This window comes from Cyprinodon tularosa, unplaced genomic scaffold (assembly GCF_016077235.1).
Source record: "Cyprinodon tularosa strain WSP-4 unplaced genomic scaffold, ASM1607723v1 ctg1280, whole genome shotgun sequence".
In the NCBI taxonomy this organism is placed as follows: Eukaryota; Metazoa; Chordata; class Actinopteri; order Cyprinodontiformes; family Cyprinodontidae; genus Cyprinodon; species Cyprinodon tularosa.
This window is the reverse complement of record NW_024038093.1, coordinates 53,482-64,118: the sequence shown is the minus strand read 5'-3', so window position 1 is coordinate 64,118 and position 10,637 is coordinate 53,482.

Below are 10,637 nucleotides of genomic sequence, written 5' to 3'. Positions count from 1 at the left end.
GTTCAGATTACACATATATAGATAAATTAATTCCCCGGGGGGAAAAGGAATTACTTTAGGGTTAGGATTAGGATTCACTCGATGATAATAACCTACTCAGTCTACTGGTGCAATCTGAAGCCATTCAATGGGACTGATAACTGCTATTAATGGCCCCATATTGGGATAAAGTTGATATTATAATTTTGTTTAGATTTTAATTTTCTGAAATTCAGTTTCTGCTGCAAATATGTAATATAGAAAATATTTTATCATAGTTCAGTCTAGAAGTGTGATTTTTATCAGCAAGAATCTTATTTCACTGATCTACAAATGGAATAACAGAGAGGAATGCTTTTAACAAATGTAAAAATGACCTGCCATAGCCTACTTCATATAAAGTTACATTAACTTGAGCAACAAGCTTCTCCTTCGCCACCTTCCTCTCCTTAGTAGCACCTTTCTCTGTCTTGTTAACACATTTTTATTTATTTCTGCATTAGAATCTCTAGTTCCAATTGGGTGAAATAGGCCCTTCCTGTTGCCTGTTGTCATGATAACTGGTCGAGTTGGTGCTCCGCTGATAATGGCTTTTCTTACTTGTTATGTGCATGCTTAACTCTGAGGGGTTCTACTTGAAGTTGCTTTAACTAATTTATAGCAGCCGATGTGAAACCGAAATCTCAGAGTTTATCAATCTGTATGTTATCTGTATGTTATTTCTGAATGCTAAACTTGCTTCGTAAAACGGACCCGAATTCTTTACAGACATCAGAGATGCATCGCAGGCCCTCATCAAACATGATATCAGAGGGGAAACATGGCAGAAACTGCTTTTGGCCGACGGGAAGCCTGGAGTGAGCTATAATGTCGCTGGCTTTGGAGAAACAATCAATGATGTTGAATATAACAATCCCGCTGTTGGAGGCAGGGAGGCCTGTAATGAAATCTTGTGCTGAGAAAGAGACAGAGATTGTAGGAGACTAGAAGGAGGGTGATGGAAGTTCTTATTGCGAGCACTTATGCCCCACTGGTGAAAAACCAGTTTAAACCCGGGAACAATGGGCTTTTAGTGGCAGTGGGAACAGCTCACTGACGCATGTCTACCCGGGTCAAACGAGTCGGAAAGCGACCCACGTATAAATCTACCCGGTTCTGATCGGCATGCTCTGGGAACACCAGAGATGGGTCAACCAGCTCAATTACATGATACCATTGAAAGCAATGTACGGATTTCAACACAGTCGTCTCTGATCTAACAAGCAGAATCAACTCTGTTTCCATTGGATAAACATGGAGCAGCTCTGGTAAGCGGGATTCAGACAGATAATACAGAGAGAAACAATAAAGAACACTGACTACGCCCTGAACTCCTTCCAAGTTGCTCTCCATAGTTTACTTTCCTAATTTTTGTCGCACTGGTGACCTCATCAATGCTAACCCAGCATGATGGCGTCACCAGACACGCAGCAGCGGTTGGTCAGAGGCAACGCAGCAGCCAGTGAGGGTTAGACCAGCTTTTTTTTGCCAATGAGAAGGGAACCAAATGCTGATTGTTTTTTAGGGTCGGCTTGTGTTTTAAAAACACCAGTTAAACCGCTATTTTCAGTGGGAAAGAGGTTATTCATGACAGGCCAAGAGGAAATCTGCCACATCTTTACTCATGGATGGCCACCAGAAATATCAAGGAGGGGGATTGATGGTACTGTAGGCGAAGTCCTGTGTGGGATCACATGAAACAGGGATGGGCGGCCCCATTGGATGGCCTCAGACTGGACAATAGATAGTACATACTGCGGCTCGGGGGGGTCCCCTGATCTTGTTCCATGGTGAGAGCTTGAATGGTTTCTTCAAGTAGCAATGTAGAAAAAACTAACTATTGAGGAAGGTAGAAGAATATCATTGGAAACATCTGGGGGTTCTTTTAAGAGTATTTTCTGGAAAATGCATCTGGTTTAATAATTTTGATGTTTGGATTATAAATTATGGTGTGGTTGAATCTTGAAAAGAAGAGTGACCAACAGAATTACCTGAAACAGAGATGTTTAGCTATTTGCAAGTGACAAGGTTTTACAATCTGTCCCGGTAATGAGGGGAAGGTATGTACCCTCAAACAAAGGTTTGCATTCTTCCATTGTTGTTTTAGTTTTTATGCCGTCGCCAACTCTGATATGCTGTTCAGTAGAGGTAAGCTTCTTCGAGAGAAAAAGGTAAACCAATGTTACTTTTTTTGAGTCTTGTACCTCTTTGCATGGCCACAGAAAGTGAGGATGCTCGGGTGCTGCAGCACCCCCTAGTGGCGAGATGGAGATTTTTACATTTTTTATTAAAAACACATGCAAAATGTATCGATTTCTTTAGAATATTTTGAGAAATGATTTTGACCATTTTGTGTATTTGGATTTTAATTCAATTATTTTAAGGCCTCATCCACACAAGTTCACGGAAGTTATGTTGTCATAGCAACGTCAAGCTAGCAAATTGTCGCCAAGTAAGGAAGTATCCCGCTCGCGGCAGAAGACTACTACATTGACATAGTCTAATGACAGAACAAAGAGGAAATATGGCACAGAAACGCATTCCGGATTTTTTCTGTAAAACCACCACCAGTGAAGAAGAACACTAGTACCATAACCATGACAAAGGAGTGAGGAGACCGCCCACCTCTGATGGCAGTTGCACCGGCAGGCTCAGCCCCAGTATCTAATCTATTTATTTATGATTTATTTATTTATTTATTTATTGTATTCTAAATAGGCCTATATGCTCATAGGTCTTTTCTACAAAAAAAAATAAAAACAATTTTCAGAGCACCTCTTGTTCAAAATTACTTCCAGCGGCCTTGCCTCTTAGAGAGAACAGCTCTTAGGAACAGAAAACAGCAGACCTAACATGTTTTTACTTGTAACACATCCATCCATCCATCCATCCATCCATCCATCCATCCATCCATCCATCCATCCATCCATCCATCCATCCATCCATCCATCCATCCATCCATCCATCCATCCATCCATCCTCTCCCGCTAAGTCCTGTCAGGCTCACGGTGAATCGGTGCCTATCTCCGGCACTCTACAGGCGAGGGGCATGGATCCACCCTGGACAGGTAAATACAAAAGATCAATTTTTGTAAGCCAAGTTGGAAACTGCAAAATCAGATCAAGATTTGATTCATGCCGTAAAGTGAAAGCATATGCAGACATAGTTAAAGATATTTTAGTTTATTTTCCAAGATTATCTGTTTTGGAGTAAACTATATGAAAGACCATTCACAACAGAAATGTTCAGCCATTGATGACTTGGAATCTAATATATTGATGCTGAATCCTTTTTAAAGGCGCGGGCTCTGATTTCAGCTAAAAGCACACACTGGAGACCCAGATGCTCTATATTAGTCTGAGGTCAGAACTCCTCTCAGCTGTTATTGAGGATTTCAAGAATTGGAAGAAATATGTCTTATATTACAAAACTTCCCTCCAAAATGCAATCCAGTTCCAGCTTCCATCTCTGGGCCTTGTTCCAGGAACAGGGTGGTAAAACAGTTGGCTGTTACTCTCTCCGCCTATCAAACTTATTATGTTGGAAACTAAATAGAAGAAGTTCCATTCTCTTCTACAGCAACCATGTTGGTGCTGTGCAGGTTACTGGGGATCATTTACACTTGCAGTAGCGGTTGGTGGAGTTTTCAGACATATAGACATATACAAAAAAACAATGAAAAGTATACAAAGTTATCACACCAGTATATTTATATGAATGCCAACAATAAAAAAACATTATAAAAACACTTTATAAAACTAAACATTTCATGTCCAGGTTTACTTTTTGTCCATAAATCTTTCCCTTCTGAGGCTTTATGAAGGTAAATCTGTGTTTTGCATGGTCCAATATTGAGTCACAGACCTAAAAAATTATATACCAGTTTAATAATAGAGAAGCTATTAGTCAGCTTTAAAAAATTTTAATATATAAAAACTATTTATTTTCTGAGAATGTGTTTGCATAGTTTAGCAACTATGCAAATGAGCCAACATCTAGAAAAAGTTGACTATATTCTGTTATTTTACATGCCAATCCCAGATTGTTCATTCTTCTTTGCCTTTTCTACAAAGTGCTTTAAATCAGTCCTAGCTGTTATTATCCATGCTGGCTCAGATCCTGACCTTTGAAAAAGGAGGCAAGGAAAGCAGGATAAAGCCTTAGCCTCGCTGCATGCAGTTAGCCTCGCTGCATGCAGTTAGCCTCGCATCATGCAGTTAGCCTAGCCTTGGAGCTAAACCAGGTCCTGGAAAAGGACCCAGTGAACCGGCTCCATCTGTCTTAGGACTGATGATTAATGTTGATGTTCAGATGATCAGGTCAAAACAGTTTCACCTTCAGCTTCTCTTGGAAAGATCTCTGCTCAGAAGGTGTTGCTTTAAGGGACTTCACTCAATTGATTTTCTTTTGTCATTTATCTCTCTCTCTCTTCCTCTGATGCTTCTCTTACTCCCGTGACTCGACCTGTCAATCACCCGCAAAACGTCTGCGCTGTGGTGGGAGGTGGTGAGCAAATACATTTCCTGTCACCTCAGGTCGCAGCTCAGCTGCTCCCTTGGCCGTCTTCTACGTTTGTATTGCAGAGGAGCTACCGTGCATGGACAGTTTTTAAAGAGAGTCAATGTGTAACCATTTTTGCACACAACGGCAGAAATACGTCACAAATCCGACGAAAAATGAAATGATGCTTTACTCGTCATTAAAGATTAAATATTTATCTTGCACATCTAAAAATATATATATTAGTGTATTTCAAAATGCTTTAAATTTTAAATTAAAAGTAAATTATAAAAAAATAATGAAATATTTTCTTTATGTCTTCATCAGGGTCATTTGGTGAGTGGGGCAGTACCATAGCGCCCTCTGTTGGTCAGCCACCACTGCTTGCATGGCTTATTTTATCTAGTTGTCTTTTACTACAAGTTAGCTAACACTTAACATAATAATCTTCATTCTTGCTAATAATACATAGAAACTGTTAACAAACATGTTGTAATCCCTGCCTTCCATGTCATGACTCAGAACAGAGGAACCAGTTTTCAGGTATGGCAGTCATATATCAGGCATGATATTTCAAAAAGTGTTTACTGAAATGACCGGCTGCAGATATGCAGTAGCAGCGGCTAAGGCTTCCGAGGCAGGAAACTCTGGAGAGAGGAAAACGCAGGTTAGTGACCATGTAAACATAACGGAGAAAGATTGTGAAAGTGAGTCATTAACCTGGTTTACAAGTTTAGTCCATAGCCATAGAACGCGGTAAGTTCCAGCCAGTAGGCTGCCAACAAGATGTGGCGGGGTCCACCCAGAGTGTCCCAGATACTGCAGCCCTGGAGAACATGCAGGAGTCCAAAGCCAGGTCAGGCAAACAGATCAGAACAGGAACAGGCAGGCTCAGTGGTTGAGAAGCAGAACAGGTCAGGATCAGGGAACCAGAAACAGCAGGACCTCTACAAGACCCTCAACACTGGCTAGAGAGAACAAGAAAATTCTGGACTGGATGAAAGCACATTAAATAGAGGCAGGAGCAGGTGTGTGGTGGATCCTTCTACCTCCACAACAAAGTGTTTAGTTTCTTAGTTCATATTTAGTTCCAGATTTAGTTTATTCCATTTAGACATATAATTTCTAATGGGTGCACACTTTAGTTGATATCTGAATGGTTTAACTCACAGTTGTTCTTTTCTTTGAGGTTCTGCAGATCAGCTGGAGATGAAAGCCCGGAACAAACCACTTTCCCAAAGAACTGGGGGGGAGTTTTGTTTAAGTTCACCTTAGTTAATTTGTCACCTTAATTTTCACTTATTATTTGTGCTAATTTAAAGAGTTCTTTCATTTTTTTTTATATGTTTTAGTTTTGTATGGACTTTATATTGCTATATTATTTATTGCTTCTCTGTTATATTGTGCCTCACTCTTGTGGCTTTTTAGGTTATTCCACCCCTATGAAGCAATCTCTGTTCTTTTTCAGTTGGTCAGTTTTTGTTTGAGTTACTGTTCGGTCGACCTCAGTTGAGTTGGGCCCAAATAGATGTTATTTATTATTTAAGCTATTTTGTATCGCCTTTTGGGCCTTTGTTAATTATATTTGACATTATTAAATTAAATTTTTTTTATCAGTTTTTGAACACCTTTTGTCCTTATTTAAGTTAGGTCCCTCACAAGGTGGATCAGATGAGCAGTGATGAGAAACCGGGCAGAGTTAGACAGGTGAACGGAGTTAGTAATCAAGTCACTCATCAACATCATGACTTTTAATGTTTTGGGTGAGAAAAGTCCATAAATTTTAAATTGACTGTTGTTTTATTCTTCACTAAAATTCTGTTTAGTTAATGTGATACATGACAATTTTTACTTTACTCGAGCTGTAGAATTTTTTTAATAGTGTTTTAAAGGATCTTGTCTTATATTCGGGGGTGATGTCTTATATAAATAAAACTTGATTGTGGATCCTAACAGAGTGTTAAAAAATGCATGTTATGATCTTATATTTTGTACATTTGGTTCCTGTTTAAGTTTTTATTTCTTTGGCTCTCAAGTTCTCTTTGTTAGATTATTAGATGGAAAGTTAGAAAAAATTTAAATATATTTGCTTTAAAAATGTTTTGCGGCCATCAAGATGCTCCTGTGTGATGTTTGTGGTGTAATAAGCAATAAGTACAATTTGGAACAATTTGGCATATTTTGGAGAGCTTTGGAGATGCTTTTAACTTCTTTCCTGAAGTTAATATCTCTAGAATTGTTATACCTAGAGGTCGGAAATTTCCTGCAGTTCTTGGTGACATAATGCAGAATAAATAATAAAATAATAAAGCAATGACACATGCATATTCTCAAGCAGGTCTTTGTTACTGCTATTCATGTAAGACCAATTATTTTTTAGAAGAAAAAAACAACTTTGAGTCATGTTTGAACTGATGCAGTTTAAGCTGTCTTTTAGTCACACTATTAACTTTCAAATGATGTATCACACATGTAATTTGGGCTTACAGTTCCTTAGTTATGTGCTTTTCCATTTAGGGGATGCAAAAATGCGAGGATTACTTAAAACTAGGTGGATGTGAAGATTAAAAGTCTGGAAACATGGAAACGTGACCTTAAATTGAAATTGGAATCAGGTAGAACCAAGTTATACCTAAATTAATGGAGATTGCCTCTACGGACATTTAGCACACAGAGAAGTACAGAAAACACACGAGTCCGTTTTGGTTACATTAGGTAATTGGACATGGAAACCGAGTAGTGTTTGAAAGAGCAACAACAGAAAGATCTCAACAATAAGTTCAGTCATTTGATACAAAGGTGAGATCCTGGAGGGAGGAGTCGGGGCAGGCTGCAAGATTTCAGTAAGCAAGCTGAAATAGCAAGAATAAAAGCTGTTAACCTCGGCTCATTTTTCCAAAATAAGGACAGAGATACAGGAATTATTGCTTTTATTCATAAAATAGACCACAAATCAATGTTGAGAGGTAAAATCTCATCACCACTGGGGTGCCTGTAACTTTGAAGCTTTTAAAACATGCCAATATATCTTTAAACTTATTGTCCTGCATAAGAAATGAAATGGGTTTTTGGTTAAATAATTCAAATGATGTGTTTCTCTTGTAAAGTAGTGCTATTTTGTTTAAGCAACACCTTTAAAGAGGCTGATGCATATCTCAGTGGATCAGGGAGCTGACGTCACTCCTGCAGACTCCGCTCCACCCCATCATTTTCTTCATGTAACATGCAACAGACAGCTGGCCTTGATATGACTATCTGCCAAGTGGAAAACTACTGGCATGTCAAAACAGGCTTGTTTTTTTTTATTTTTGTGGGAAGCGATTGCACAAGCAACCTGCCAAGCAGGTTTTCACTGAATGCTGCTGGAGCTCTGCCTTGTAAACACTGATGATAAAAACTGAACACCGCCATCATGTGGCGACTTACAGTATGGTTCCCACGTCCTATGAAAGTTCATGAATTGCTGAGTTCATATTTTTTCCTCTCCAGAGCATTTTTACAGTTCCTCACATGTTCAAACATGTTTCCATGGTGGAACTGCTGCTGGTCTCCATGTTGTTTTTTTTAGTAACTCCCTTTGCAAGTTTTCTAAAATGTGGGACTGAGATTATGAGGACCAGTGTTGTATCTGACAGCCATCTTAGATTTAAAATCAGATTTAGTCATCAGGATGAAAACTATTATTAGTCTTAGTCACATTTTAGTCATTACAATATATGATAGTTTTAGTTGGTTTTAGTTGCCTAAAACCTAAAAGAGTTTTGGTCTAGTTTTAGTCAGTTTTATGTTACAAAAAAAAGTAAACTTTTACAATTTGGCACACGAACCGGATTCTTTCGCTCACTGACAGCTCTATCCTAGATGCTACAATAACTGGGTATAGAATGCTGCCGTGCAGATCATCATTGCTGTTTGACAGAAAACTTTGATTTATAGAATTCAAATAAACTTTTTATGAATTAATTCAATTCAATTCAATTCAGTTTATTTATATAGCGCCAAATTCACAACACATGTCATCTCAAGGCACTTTACAGTTCAACCAGATCATACAGTCAAATTGATACAAAGTTTTCTATCTAAGGAAAACCAGTTGATTGCATTGACCATTGACTCAAATACAATCCCCCACACTAAGCATGCTTGTAGCGACAGTGGAGAGGAAAAACTCCCTTTTAACAGGAAGAAACCTCCAGCAGAACCAGGCTCAGTGTGAGCGGCCATCTGCCAAGGCCGACTGGGGTTCAAGGAGACAGAAGCAGAGATACAAGCAGCTGTAAAAGGCCCGTCCAGGAAACACACAGCCAGGCAGACGAGCTCCAAGGCAGCTCCCATGCCAGAGGATGAAGAGAGCACATCCACCCAGCCACGGCCAGAGAAACAGGACCACACCTGAAGACAGGCCGATCTCCAACAACTACAAACAAGGGTGTTGATGGAAGCAGCACAGCTGATGTTTCTTTCCTGGATGACGTCACAGCCAAACAGGAACAGACGAGGCAAAGCTACTCTGAGGAAAAGCAGAGAGAGCAGAAGGTTAGAGATTGAACTAACAGATTCTGCAGAATAGGAGAACAGAGAGAGAATGAAGCAGAATGATGAAATGGGGGTCCCTATGTCCTCCAAAAGTCTAAGCCTATAGCAGCATAAATATAGAGAGAGAGCTCAGGATAACCTGAGCCACCCTAACTATAAGCTTTATCAAAAAGGAAAGTTTTAAGCCTAGTCTTAAAAGTAGACAGAGTGTCTGCCTCACGGACTAAAACTGGTAGTTGGTTCCACAGGAGAGGAGCCTGATAACTAAAAGATCTGCCTCCCATTCTACTTTTAGAAATTCTAGGAACCACTAGTAAACCTGCAGATTGAGAGCGAAGTGCTCTGTTAGGAACATAAGGAACAATCAGATCTCTGATATAAGATGGAGCTTGGCCATTTAAGGCTTTATATGTGAGAAGGAGGATTTTAAATTCTATTCTTGATTTAACAGGAAGCCAATGAAGAGAAGCCAGGATAGGAGAGATATGATCTCTCTTTTTAATTTTCATCAGAACTCTGGCTGCAGCATTTTGGATCAGCTGAAGGCTTTTAACTACAGCTTGTGGACTTCCTGATAGTAAAGAATTACAATAGTCCAGCCTTGAAGTAACAAATGCATGGACTAGTTTCTCAGCATCACCCCTGGACAGGAGATTGCTCATTCTGCAATATTCCTCAGATGAAAGGAGGAAATTCTAGAAACCTCTTTGATCTGGGATTTAAATGACAGGTCCTGATCAAAAATAACACCAAGATTTTTTACTTTATTACCTGAAATCAGTTTAATCCCATCCAAATGAAGTGACTGGCTAATCAGCTTCTTTTTCAGAGACTCTGGTCCAAAGACTATAACTTCTGTTTTGTCTGCATTCAGAAGCAGAAAGTTAAGAGTCATCCAGGTTTTTATGTCTTCAAGACATGCTTGTAATCTATGTAATGGGTTAGCTTCATCTGGATTTATAGACAGATATAGCTGAGTATCATCAGCATAACAGTGGAAATTAATCCCATGCTGTCTAATAATTCTACCAATTGGGAGCATGTATAAAGTAAAGAGAATTGGTCCTAGCACTGATCCCCGTGGTACTCCACAGGTAACCTTTGAGTGTGTTGAATTAATGTCCTACTTTAATAAAAAGTGTCTCAGTAAAAAATAGCAGCTCTACACATTATATTGGTTAATACAGCAGACAGACAAGCTAACAAAATGTCCAATAAAGGAATAGTTTTAGACATACAAAGCTGGCATCCCAAAGCAAACACTTCCTGATCTGCTATGAATTCTGCATTAAACACAGATCTATAAAATCTGCATTACTCCAAAAACATTCTTCTTTCTACTTATTATTATTTCTGAGAATTAACCCTTCGGTTCCTGCTGCTCAGAGGTCAAAGTAGATTTAAATTCACAGAGTTTGATATAAAAAAAATAGAAAGAGAACCTCCATAATTGCCTTGTATTGCCATGGCAACCCAGACCTAAACTGAATGAATATGCTACTAAAATGTTGAAATATTTAAAGGAAACAGAAAAAGTTTTAATGACAATACAAGGAAACATTTCCATCATATTTAAATAGAA